The sequence below is a fragment of the Medicago sativa genome, chromosome 5 (genome assembly GCF_051527215.1).
Source record: "Medicago sativa cultivar Bolivia chromosome 5, Bolivia_mono, whole genome shotgun sequence".
NCBI classification, from domain to species: Eukaryota; Viridiplantae; Streptophyta; class Magnoliopsida; order Fabales; family Fabaceae; genus Medicago; species Medicago sativa.
Genome location: NC_140753.1, coordinates 27,782,384 through 27,796,416, shown reverse-complemented (window position 1 = coordinate 27,796,416; position 14,033 = coordinate 27,782,384). Strand labels below are relative to the sequence as shown.

Genomic DNA, 14,033 nt, shown 5'->3' with positions numbered 1-14,033 from the left:
TAGAATCATTGCATAAACAGTTGGTGGATTGAATTGCATTTGCAATGTGTGTGATGATTGTTTTGCTAACTGTAATTGTGGATTGGATTATTGATTGTTAATTGTTGATTGATAAGGTGAGTTGGATATATGTGTATGATACACTTGTGGAGATGAACTTGGAATGATAGTATGTATATGCTGAGATTACTTATGAATAATATGTATGAATTATTATTCTTGAATATATTCTTTCATTTCCAATGATCATGATAAAATGTTTTTCGTGGATTATGATGATGTAATGCTAACCCTCAGTGGTTTACCACCTACCTTTCTGTATGGACGGGTAAATGGAGTGCAGGATGCTTAGTTGTTGCTTGTTGATGCCGAGGAGTGGAGTTCCTCTTTTTCATGCAAGTGTCTAGATTAGGGCTCTGATCTAGGATAGTCTTTGCATGTTCTTTATTTGACTTTGTATTTTGGAGTTGTTGAGATATTCTGTTATTTGAGATTTGGAGGATACATTTGTATTTAGTTTGGAGATCCAGAGATGTTTATGAATTATATGTTGTTCCGCTGCTATGTTGTGTAACATGATCTTTATGCATGTATGATTGTGGTTAATTCGGAGACGTAGCATCTATTTCTAGAATATTTATGATGTATTCGCGCGTTTTACCGCTTAATAGAAATAGGGTGTTACAAGTTGGTATCAGAGCAGTGGTCAGTCTTGTCTGGACTAATAGACTAGTGTTTGTTGATTTACTCTGTTAGTATGTGAATGGTAATGAGTTACCTTCGGTACTTGTTCTTGTGTTGTTGTGCTGTTGTTCTTATCTGTTGGTTGTTTTTCCCGTTGTATGCGACAATACGGAAGTACTGTCGGTACTTGTTCCGGTGTTCCGTTCTTTTAGGCGGGTCTGAGTTGAGTGGGGAGAAGCCGCATACTCCAGGTATCTTTTGGAAAGAGAAGCTCAGTTGTTTGTGGTTGTGGTTTCGGCGAAGTTTGAGGAGCTTTCGAGGTTTTGTCCGTACATCAATGCGGAGGATGCTATGGTTTCCAAGTGTGTGAAGTTCGAGAGCGGTTTGAGGCCCGACATCTATCAGTATATGTGTATTCAGGAGATCCGTGATTTTGATACTTTGGTGCATAAGTGTCGTATGTTTGATGAAGCTGGAAAGGTCAAGGTTAATCATTACAAGTAGGGCTGGAAATGAGTCGAGTCGAACCGAACCTGTCTGAGCTCGGCTCGACTCGAAACTCGGCTCGAGTTCGACACAAACTATTTTTTCAGCTCGAGTTCAGCTCGTTTAAAGTTCACGAACAGTTCGGTTCGGCTCGTTAGGTTCAGTTCGTTTGCTCAACTCGTCCAAATTTTTTTATAAAAAAAGTTAATTTATAGATCTTTGATATTATATATATATATATATATATTAAAAGTAGATATTGAATTAAAATAAAAGTTCCCACAAGCATGCATAGAATAGACATAATTATATAAAGTTAAAGGTCGCATAAATACGAAGAAAAATATCTGATACAAGTAACAGAGACAAAAAAATCCAACAAAATTCAATTAGCTGATAACAGAATTCATAATATTCTTCTACTTCTAAACTCCAATTGCTCTCCCCTTCAAGACAAAATTGTATTCAGCCACATTTGCCACATCCTTCAACTTAATCTTTACTCATTTAGAAAGAAACAAACTTCAAACATGATGTAAACTCTAAAACAGCAACAATTCTGAACAACAAACCAGAAAGTGGATCAACATCCTGAAAAATGCTACATATCAATAAACAACTTAATAAAGGAAAAATAGTTTAATGCTAAAAGCATAACAATAAAAGGTCTTGGACTATGCTAAAAATCCTTATACATGCCGTAAATGTCATATCATAGTTGTGTTTAGACACAAAACCTTATGAAGATTCCATATGCTTACTCAATATATATGCTATATTTCTAATCATTGGCTTTTACCCAATACAAAAATGCTATCTTTACCAACATATATCCGCAAAAGCTTATGCATCACAGTACAGTTATATTCTCATTTATGTCTTGTTGCTTATCAAGTTTTAACAACATACTATCAGTGACTTTTACCCAATGAGAATCCTTAGAGTTATATTCTCATTTAAATTATTAAGTCTCTACAACTTTAATTATAATTCTGAAACTTTTCAGCTTACTAGAAATTGTATAATAAAGAAAACTTCCCTCCTTTTCAATACCTATTTAGGTGGTGACAACCATCGAAGCCTTTTTTCCACAAGTTGATTATATGGATCAAATAATCCACAATGTTTTGTTGTCAATCAAGTCTGATGTTCTTTTTTGGAGATAAATCAAGTCTAATGATATCCCATTTAAATATAAATCTTTTTCAATGATAAAGGTAACTAATTCCCATTGTATATATACCCTATAAATCAATTAAATTAGTAGACTAAATTTACCAGAAATTTCATGATTTCACTATCACTACTTTCTGGATTTGCTTTTGCTTGAAAGAAGACTTCAAACAATCAATATAGGAACACCAAACAATCAGAAATCTCCAAACAAACCCACGTAAATTATACTCTAAATCACTCAACAGTCAACAATCAATATAGGAACGCCACAATAAGAGAAACAAACTAAGAAAAGTAAACATACATAAAAACTTGATCAAAATTTAGAATCAAATACCTTAAGAGAAATGGAGAGCAACAATTTTCTTCTTTGACGGAGCCTATTGCTACCTCTCAATTCTACAGTTATCCACACGTAGAAAGCTTAGTTTTTGAGAGAAGAGGAAACTTAGTTTTTGCCACCCGTAGAAAGAGAAGAGGATGCTTAATTTTTGGTAGATAGTTGGGTAGGAATGTGAAAGATTAAAGGATATGAAAAGTTAATGTTTTGTTTTTTTAGAGAAAAAATAAAGTTTGTAATTTCCTATGCTTCATAATCATTCTTGCCGAACCCAAAAGTTTCTAACTTTTTTTTAATATTTAATTATTTTGATAAATAAAAAAGTTTTAAAAACTAACTCATATATATATATATATATATAATCGAGTCATCTCATGAACCTAACGAGTCGAACTATATGTAGCTCAAGTTCAGCTCATTTAATTAACGAACTTAATTTTCGGCTCAAGTCCAGCTCGTTAGGTTCATGAACCAAGTTCAACGGATTAAATATCGAGTCTGATGACATGCTGTCATTACGTAATTTTTAGGACTTATTTTGACATTTTGATAGAGTTCTAAGCAACATTAAGTGTCCAGGAGCAGTTAAAAGCATCAAATATGGAAGAACTGGAAGAAGCCAATCGTACTGCGATTTACTAATCGCAATACGATTTCTTGAAGTCAGAAAGCATGTTTTTTGAAGAGTTGGATCGCAATACGATCCATACCATCGTGATACGATTTCAAGGAGGGCTTTAAAGGAAATTAGGGTTCAAAGTACCAATCGTGGTACGATTTGTGCCATCGTGGTACGATTTTGGGCGATCAGAACTTGCCTATTTAAGCTGAAGTCAGTCTCAAACAAAGAAGATTACGATTTTGGAGAACTAAAGTGCGATTTTAACACCCAGAAGGCTGCAGCGGAGAGGATTTCATCATCTCTAACCCAGTTTATGTATGTTTTAATTCTTCCATTGATTATGCTATTTGTAAACTCAATTATGAGTAGCTAAATCTCTTAGAGATTAGGTCAGAGATGAACCTATGTAACCCTAATTGATCATATGTTGCTGTGAAACTCTATTATTTATTAATGAATTTCTAGTCTTTATTCAATTCAATTGTTCTTAATGCTTTTTATATCCTGATCAAATATAAACATGATTTTGTGAGATCGAATGACTACTGACCATAGCTTTCGACTTAGACCTAATTGAATTGTTCTGATAAACATGGTTAGTCTAGGAATAGATAATCGTTTGTTAGTGATATTAGGTTAACGTTCATAAAACCTTCAAGGATTATTAGATCACCTAAGGAATTAGGGGCTGTAGTTTAAGAAGAGGGTCCTAACTCAAGGGATTGATTAGGGCTAATTTGTTAACTATCGTGAAACTAGAAAATCATTAGTAATAATAGGTGCAGTAACCAATTAGGGGAAACATAGAGGATTCGAAGACCTGATCTCATCTCTCTCCATATTTTCTTAATCAAATCTTATTCTTTTATTTGATTTCATAAAATCAAACCAAATCTACTGCCTAGTGGCAAACAAAAATAAACCTTTATACATCCTATTTTTATAACGCGATTGAATTTTTGAAGTTAAAAACAGTCCTCGTGGGAACGATATTTTTACTACTTCGATAGTATTTGGTGCACTTGCCAGAGTTCTATCAAGTTTTTGGCGCCGCTGCCGGGGACTGTTGAATTATTTCAACAAGGCAATTACGTTATAATTTAGGGTTTTTGCAATTTACTTTTCTGTTTTTTTTTTATTTTTCTGTTTTCATATTCACTTGATTATTTTGCGTTGTGCAGTGCTACTAAGGTATTTTGCTGTTTATGCGAGGTAAACAGAGCTCTGACGACCTAGAGTACGATCCGGAAATTGAAAGAACTGCTAGAGCACTTCGGAAAGCTGTCCGATCGCAAAGGTTTGCTCAATCCGTTCCACCGGGTGTTCGAGAACAAGTACCGGAGCAACTCTCAAGTGAATCTGAAACAATCTCTTCTCCTAAATCTGCAACTATGGAAGGAGAAGGAGTTGTACCACCAAGACCTAAACTAGGAGACTACGGGTTAGCCACTCATCGCGGTCAACTGACCCACACTTTTCAACCAGCTAACCCCGTAGCTTTCGACATCAAGACAACTGTCCTCAACGGTTTAAGGGACAAGCAATTCGATGGGACTGAAGCTATGAGTCCTCATGAACACTTGAGTCGCTTTGCTGAAACCTGCGAGTTTTGTGTGCAACCAGCCACCGTGACTGAAGCACAAAAGAAGCTAAGGCTATTTCCTTTCACCTTGACGGGAAGAGCAAAAGATTGGTTGCTAACAATTCCAAACGGGACTGTCCAAACATGGGAAGAGTTAGAGCTGAAGTTCTTGGAGAAATATTTCCCGATGTCTAAGTATTGGGACAAGAAGATGGAGATCTCTAACTTCAAGCAAGGAGAAGGTGAATCATTGTATGATGCTTGGGAGCGATTCAATTTGCTTCTTAAGAGATGCCCTAATCATGAGTTCACCGAGAAACAATACCTCCAAATCTTTACTGAGGGGGTGACACCAAACACAAGAATGTTCTTAGATGCTTCCGCGGGAGGTAGTCTCAAGAGCAAAACTGATCATGAAGTCCAAGCTTTGATAGAAAACATGGCTGGAAATGAGTATCGTGCTGAAGCTAAGAAGAAGGAAAGAGGAGTGTTTGGGGTGAGTGAACAAACTGCTATCCTTGCTAACCAAGCAGCGATGAACAAACAAATCGAAGCTCCAACTAAGGAGTTTCAAGGCTTCACTTTGGCTCATAAGCAACAACAAGTAGCTGCAATCAAGTGCGACTTATGTGGTGAAGAACATCCCAATGGTGAATGTGTTCCAGAAGGATCAAATGAAGAAGCTAACTTCATGGGAGGTTATCAAAGGCAGAATCAATACTACAATTCAGGCATTAACAAGCATCCAAATCTAAGCTACTCAAATAACAATGCTTTGAACTCTCAGATGCTCACTCCTCCTCAACAACAACAAAGGAAGCCATCAGCTCTTGAGGAAACTATGATGAATTTCATGAAGATGACTCAAGGCAACTTTGAAGAGATGAAGAAGAGTCAAGAAGCTGAAAGAAAGAACAATGAAGCTTCTAGGAAGATGCTTGAAACTCAACTGGGGCAATTAGCTAAGCAATTGGCTGAACAAAGTAAAGGCGGATTCTCAGGTAACACTAAAGACAACCCTAAGAATGAGTCTTGTAATGCTATTGAATTGAGGAGCAAAAAGGTTTTGACACCTTTAGTTCCAAAAGCTCCAAAGAAGGTTGATGATGTAGTTGAGGTGGAGGAGAATGATGTAGTTGAAAAAAATGATGAGGGTGTAGTTGAAAAAGAAAATGATCAGGGAGTAGTTGAAAATGAAAGGAAGAAAAAAATAGAGGGAGAGAAAAGTGAGAAGTTAATTGATGAAGATTCAATCTTGAGGAAGTCGAAGAGTCAAATTTTGAAAGAGGGAGACAAACCACAGGTTATTCCATCATATGTGAAGCTTCCATACCCTCACCTTTCAAAGAAGAAAGAAAAGGATGAAGGCCAATTCAAGAAGTTCATGCAACTTTTCTCACAACTTCAGGTGAATATTCCTTTCGGTGAAGCCCTTGATCAAATGCCGTTATATGCTAAGTTCATGAAAGACTTGTTGACTAAACGAAGGAAGCCTAAGGATGATGAGAACATTGCACTTTCTGAAAATTGTAGTGCTATTCTTCAAAAGAAGCTGCCACCTAAGTTGAAGGATCCTGGTGCCTTTACTATCCCTTGTTCAATTGGACCGGTGGACATTGGTAGAGCTTTATGTGACTTGGGAGCAAGTATAAATCTGATGCCACTTTCAATGATGAAGAAGCTTAAGTGTGGGGAACCAAAACCAACAAGAATGACCATTACTTTAGCTGATCGGTCGATCTCTTATCCCTTCGGTATACTTGAAGATGTACTAGTCAAGGTTAATGACTTGGTGTTTCCAGCGGATTTTGTGATCTTAGATATGGCTGAAGATGAGGATATGCCACTCATTCTAGGAAGACCTTTCCTTGCAACTGGCCGTGCTTTGATTGACATTGAGAAAGGAGAGCTAATGTTGAGATTTCATAAGGAGCAAGTAGTGTTTAATATATTTGAGGCCATGAAGCACAAAGATGAAAATCCCAAGTGTTACCGGATTGACATTGTTGAAGAAATAGTTAAAGATGACTCTTGTGAACATCAACCAACACACCCTCTTGAACGTGCAATTGTGAATTCTATAGCAAAAGGTGAAGATGATGAAGATCTTGAAGTAAGTGATTGTGTGAAGCAACTAGCAGCAAGCAAGCAAGAGTTGGGTCCGGTAAAAATAGAAGAATTAATGGGTAAGCACTCTATGGATGCTCCTATTTTGAGTGGAGAAGGAGAGAAAAATCCAGAATTAAAAGAACTCCCTTCTCACTTGAAATATGTTTTTCTCACTAAGGATGCCTCTAAACCAGTAATCATCAGCAATACCTTGACACCTTTGGAAGAAGAAAAATTAATGAGGGTGTTAAGAGACAATCAAGGAGCTTTGGGGTGGAACATTTCTGATTTGAAGGGTATTAGTCCAGCTTATTGCATGCATAAAATACACATGGAGGCTGAATACAAACCGGTAGTTCAACCTCAAAGGAGACTTAACCCAACAATGAAGGAAGTAGTGAAGAAAGAGGTGCTGAAGTTACTAGATGCAGGTATGATCTACCCTATCTCAGATAGCTCATGGGTGAGTCCAGTTCATGTGGTACCCAAGAAAGGAGGAATGACGGTGGTAGCAAATGAAAAAAATGAATTGATACCTACCCGCACCGTCACTGGTTGGAGAATGTGTATAGACTACCGGAGGTTGAATACCGCAACAAGAAAGGACCACTTTCCATTACCATTCATGGATCAAATGATTGAGAGATTAGCTGGCCAAGCCTTTTATTGCTTCTTGGATGGGTATTCGGGGTATAATCAAATTGCAGTGGCTCCGGAAGATCAAGAAAAGACTGCCTTCACTTGTCCATTTGGAGTGTTTGCTTATCGAAGGATGCCCTTTGGGCTGTGTAATGCGCCGGCAACCTTTCAAAGGTGCATGCTTTCCATCTTCTCTGATATGATAGAGAAGAACATTGAGGTATTTATGGACGACTTTTCTGTTTTTGGTAAGTCTTTTGATCAATGCTTGTTCCATTTAAATGCTGTACTTAAAAGATGCACCGAAACTAACCTTGTTTTGAATTGGGAAAAATGTCATTTTATGGTAACTGAAGGTATAGTTTTGGGGCATAAAATAAGTGCTAAAGGCATTGAGGTAGACCAAGCCAAGATAGAGGTTATAGAGAAACTTCCTCCACCCATCAATGTTAAAGGAGTGAGGAGTTTCTTGGGGCATGCCGGTTTCTATCGGCGGTTCATAAAAGACTTTTCTAAAATTTCCAAACCCCTCTGTAACCTCTTAGTCAAAGAAAATGAGTTTAATTTTGATTCTGAATGTCTAAATGCTTTTTCTTTGATTAAAAACAAGTTGGTGACTGCACCAATAATCATTGCACCCGATTGGAATTTACCTTTTGAACTTATGTGTGATGCAAGTGATTATGCTGTTGGTGCAGTCCTAGGCCAACGCAAGAACAAATTTTTTCATGCAATTTACTATGCAAGCAAGGTTTTAAATGAAAATCAAGTTAACTATTCCACAACTGAAAAGGAGTTGCTTGCGGTAATCTTTGCATTGGAAAAATTTCGTTCTTATCTAATAGGCTCCAAAGTCATTGTTTTTACAGATCATGCAGCTCTCAAATATCTCTTAACTAAAGGGGATTCAAAGCCTCGACTGTTGAGGTGGATCCTATTATTGCAAGAATTTGATCTTGAAATTCGTGACAAGAAGGGAGTCGAGAACGTGGTAGCTGACCACCTCTCAAGGCTGGAGAATGATGAGGTAACAAAGAAGGAGAAGGCCATCAAGGCCGAGTTCCCTGATGAACAGCTGTTTGCTATTGGAGAAAGACCTTGGTTTGCTGACATGGCAAACTTTAAGGCCGGCAACATAGTTCCTGATGATCTGACCTACCCTCAGAGGAAAAAGTTCTTCAAAGATGCAAACCACTACTTGTGGGATGACCCATATCTGTTTAAGGTAGGTACTGACGGTTTGATTAGACGTTGTGTTGCAGGTGAGGAAGCACATAGTATCATGTGGCACTGCCATAGCTCAGCTTATGGAGGCCACCACAGTGGAGAAAGAACAGCTGCAAAAATTTTGCAAAGTGGATTCTGGTGGCCCACCCTTTTCAAAGATTGCCACGACTTTGTCACAAGATGTGACAGATGCCAAAGGACAGGTAACATATCAAAGAGGAATGAAATGCCCCTAAAAGGAATCATTGAAGTTGAACCATTTGATTGTTGGGGTATTGATTTTATGGGACCATTCCCTTCCTCTTACTCTTATCTCCATATTCTAGTCTGTGTTGATTATGTCACAAAGTGGGTTGAAGCGATACCATGTGTTGCTAATGATGCCAAAACGGTTGTCAACTTCCTTCAAAAGAATATTTTCACTAGGTTTGGAACCCCTAGAGTATTGATCAGTGATGGGGGGAAGCATTTTTGCAATAATTTTCTTGAAAATGTGCTCAAAAAGTATAACATTAAGCACAAAGTTGCAACTCCCTATCACCCACAAACTAGTGGTCAAGCAGAGGTTTCAAACCGACAGCTGAAACAGATTCTGGAGAAGACAGTTGCGTCAAATAGGAAAGATTGGTCTAGGAAATTAGATGACGCACTGTGGGCATATAGGACAGCCTTTAAGACCCATCTTGGGTTCTCACCCTATCAGTTAGTATATGGGAAGGCATGTCATCTTCCAGTCGAGCTAGAACATAAAGCTTATTGGGCCATTAAGGCCTTAAATTTCGATCAAGTAGCCGCTGGTAAGAAAAGAATTTTGAAACTTAATGAACTTGAGGAGATGAGGCTTAGAGCGTATGAAAATGCGCTCATCTATAAAGCCAGGACAAAAAGGTATCATGACAAAAACTTAGTGCCTAGGGATATTAACTGTGGACAGCTAGTTTTGTTGTATAACTCCAGGTTGAAGCTGTTTCCTGGGAAGCTCAAATCAAAATGGTCTGGACCATTCTTGGTCAAAAGTGTGTCACCATATGGAGCTGTTGAACTAGTGACACCTGAAGGAGATCGAAGTTTCAAAGTAAATGGACAAAGAGTTAAACCATACCTAGGTGGTGACCTACCAAAAGGAAGGGTGGCACTCATTCTGAAGGACCTCTGAGAATCCTTAGCAGTCAAGCTAGTGACGATAAAGAAGCGCTGGGTGGGAGGCAACCCACTACATGTTATTTTCAGTCATTTTTCTTTTGGTGTATTTTCTTTTTAATGTCGAAGTCCATTGAACTTATTTCCCTATTGTAATTGCTCCTGCACTTGTTTATTATTAATGAATTTGTTTGTTATGTGACCTATTCCAGTTTAGTAACAGTTGTCTGATGAAACGGTATTCTAAAAGTTCAAAAGGAGGGGTGACTTGATTCAAAGGCGAAGTGTACGGCGTTGCTAGGTAGTCACATACTCCCACAAATCTCAGCCATAAGGTTCATTGCCAAATCTTGTTTTTCAATTTACTTATATTTAGATTAGTTTTCCATGCAACTACATTTCTAGAACTTGCATTGTTTCTCTATTATTAATTGGTCTTTGTCAATTACACACTGAGGCAAAAGTGCTTGGTCCTGTGAGCCTTTTTGAAGCCTACCCTGTTTTAATTTGTTGAATTTATCCTTTCTTAACCAATTGTGAGCCGGTAGGATTAGAACTTTTTGTTCGGTGACAAACTACATTACAAGCCTAGAGACTTTTAGGACTTGTCCCTTAATGTATTTTCTGAGTTAAGGCATTGTAGAATGTTGCTAAAGATTAAGTTTGGGGTTGCTATTGGAATTTGCAACCAAATTAAGTTTGGGGTGGGGGTACTAGAGAATAAGAGAACAAAAATGAAAGAAAAAGAAATTGTCATGCAAAATATACACAAAAATGGTGTATCAAAAAAAAAAAAAGAAATTGAATGATGAAAAAGGGACAAAACATTTAAAATCCGAGTAACTTCAAACTCGATTGTCCCTAAATGTTAAAAATATTCTCTAGTACCTTTGCATTGATTGTTATTCCACAAGGTGAATGATTGAAGGATTGAATTTTGTGCTTTAACTTCCGTAGGAATGCCTAACTCAAATTTTGTGTAGCCTACTTATCCAAATATATCCCACCTTTCACCTAAGCCCCGTTATAACCCTAAAGACCTCAAAAGTGTGTAATGATATTGACTTTGATTGATGTTTAGAAACTTTTCAAGCGTATGGTAATATGTAGACCTGCATGTCGACTGGTAGAACCCTGTTTCAATTGAATGCGTGGAGTTGTGAATTGGTGGATGCGAACAAGTCAAACTAGCTCATCTTTAGCTAGAAGGAGAATGAACTTTTGGGTACTATCGTTTTGTCAGGTAACTGTTATTTTACTGTCGTTTGTCACTGTTGCAAGCAAATTCCTTGAGGACAAGGAATGGTTTAAGTTTGGGGTTGTGATGACATGCTGTCATTACGTAATTTTTAGGACTTATTTTGACATTTTGATAGAGTTCTAAGCAACATTAAGTGTCCAGGAGCAGTTAAAAGCATCAAATATGGAAGAACTGGAAGAAGCCAATCGTACTGCGATTTACTAATCGCAATACGATTTCTTGAAGTCAGAAAGCATGTTTTTTGAAGAGTTGGATCGCAATACGATCCATACCATCGTGATACGATTTCAAGGAGGGCTTTAAAGGAAATTAGGGTTCAAAGTACCAATCGTGGTACGATTTGTGCCATCGTGGTACGATTTTGGGCGATCAGAACTTGCCTATTTAAGCTGAAGTCAGTCTCAAACAAAGAAGATTACGATTTTGGAGAACTAAAGTGCGATTTTAACACCCAGAAGGCTGCAGCGGAGAGGATTTCATCATCTCTAACCCAGTTTATGTATGTTTTAATTCTTCCATTGATTATGCTATTTGTAAACTCAATTATGAGTAGCTAAATCTCTTAGAGATTAGGTCAGAGATGAACCTATGTAACCCTAATTGATCATATGTTGCTGTGAAACTCTATTATTTATTAATGAATTTCTAGTCTTTATTCAATTCAATTGTTCTTAATGCTTTTTATATCCTGATCAAATATAAACATGATTTTGTGAGATCGAATGACTACTGACCATAGCTTTCGACTTAGACCTAATTGAATTGTTCTGATAAACATGGTTAGTCTAGGAATAGATAATCGTTTGTTAGTGATATTAGGTTAACGTTCATAAAACCTTCAAGGATTATTAGATCACCTAAGGAATTAGGGGCTGTAGTTTAAGAAGAGAGTCCTAACTCAAGGGATTGATTAGGGCTAATTTGTTAACTATCGTGAAACTAGAAAATCATTAGTAATAATAGGTGCAGTAACCAATTAGGGGAAACATAGAGGATTCGAAGACCTGATCTCATCTCTCTCCATATTTTCTTAATCAAATCTTATTCTTTTATTTGATTTCATAAAATCAAACCAAATCTACTGCCTAGTGGCAAACAAAAATAAACCTTTATACATCCTATTTTTATAACGCGATTGAATTTTTGAAGTTAAAAACAGTCCTCGTGGGAACGATATTTTTACTACTTCGATAGTATTTGGTGCACTTGCCAGAGTTCTATCAGAGTCGAATATCGAACTATAATCGAGTTGGTTCGGTTCATTGCCAGCCCTAATTACAAGGCTCAAAATGAGAAGAAAGGAAATAGTCATGGATTTGGGAAGCCGTACAACAAGGACAAAGGCAAGAAGAGAGAATCTGGTGGAGGCTCTAAGGTGAATGTTGCTGAGGTGAGGTGCTACAAGTGTGGCACATTGGACCATTTTGCTAATGATTGCAGGGGTAGTGAGAAGTGCTACAAGTGTGGAGAAGAAGGCACAAGGCTGTTGAGTGCAAGAAGGAGATCACTTGCTACCATTGTGGTGAGAAGGGGCATATCAGTACTAGGTGTACCAAACCGAGGAAGGCTGCGGGCAATGTGTTTGCATTGAATGCGGAAGAGGTGGAGCATCCGGATAATCTCATCCGAGGTATGTGTTTTATCAATAGTACTCCTTTAATTGCAATTATTGATACTGGTGCTACTCATTCTTTTATCGCGGTTAGTTGTGTTGAGCGTTTGGGTTTGGTTGTGACTCCGTTGTCTCGTGGGATGGTTATCGATACCCCAGCTAGTGGTTCAGTGACTACTTCTTTAGTGTGTGCTAAGTGTCCTGTTAGTTTTGGCAATGTTGATTTTGAGTTGGATCTTGTGTGTTTTCCGTTGAAGCATATGGATTGGATGTTGACTTTTGGTGTTAACATTAATTGTTTGACCAAGAGTGTAACGTTTTCTAAGCCGGTAGTTGAGGAAGGTAGAAGGTTCTTGACCGCGGAACAAGTGAAGAAGTCCTTGGATGGTGAAGCTAGTGTGTTCATGATGTTTGCTTCCTTGAAGGAGAGTAGTGAGAAAGGAGTTGGTGATTTGCCGGTAGTGCAAGAATTTCCAGAAGTTTTTCCGGACGACATTACCGAATTACCGCCGGAGAGGGAAGTTGAGTTTGCAATTGATTTGGTACCTGGAACGAGTCCTATTTCGATTGCGCCGTATCGGATGTCTGCATTAGAGTTGGGTGAGTTGAAGAAGCAGTTGGAAGAGTTGCTAGAGAAGCAGTTTATCAGGCCGAGTGTTTCTCCGTGGGGTGCTCCAGTGTTGTTGGTTAAGAAGAAAGATGGAAGCATGAGGTTGTGTGTGGATTATCGGCAGTTGAACAAGGTAACAATCAAGAATCGGTATCCGCTTCCGAGGATTGATGATTTGATGGATCAGTTGGTTGGTGCAGAAGTGTTCAGCAAGATTGATTTGAGATCAGGATATCATCAGATTAGAGTGAAAGCGGAAGATATATCCAAAACTGCGTTCAGAACGAGGTATGGACACTATGAGTATTCTGTGATGCCATTTCGAGTATCCAATGCGCCAGGTGTTTTCATGGAATACATGAATAGAATATTTCATCCTTTTTTAGATCGTTTTGTGGTGGTGTTCATAGATGATATTTTGGTGTATTCGAAGTCTGAAGAAGAGCATGCCGAGCATTTGAGGATTGTGTTGGGAGTCTTGAAGGAGAAGAAGTTATTTGCTAAGTTGTCAAAGTGTGAGTTTTGGTTGCGGGAAGTGAGTTTCC

The 14,033-nt window shown here is 37.9% G+C and overlaps 2 long non-coding RNA genes and 1 other non-coding gene across 3 annotated transcripts in view; all 3 read right to left on the bottom strand.

The window, feature by feature from the left end:
• Positions 1-14,033, bottom strand: part of LOC146921487 (uncharacterized) — a 91,521-nt gene that overhangs the window by 10,329 nt on the left and 67,159 nt on the right. The window lies entirely within an intron of this gene.
• Positions 1,461-3,184, bottom strand: LOC146921497 (uncharacterized). The gene is made up of 2 exons (XR_015012153.1): positions 2,684-3,184; positions 1,461-1,761 (listed from the first exon to the last, which is right to left on the bottom strand). It is a non-coding gene; the product is annotated as an uncharacterized LOC146921497 (long non-coding RNA).
• LOC146921496 (small nucleolar RNA R71) lies at positions 5,093-5,199 on the bottom strand. The gene has a single exon (XR_015013032.1). It is a non-coding gene; the product is annotated as a small nucleolar RNA R71 (small nucleolar RNA).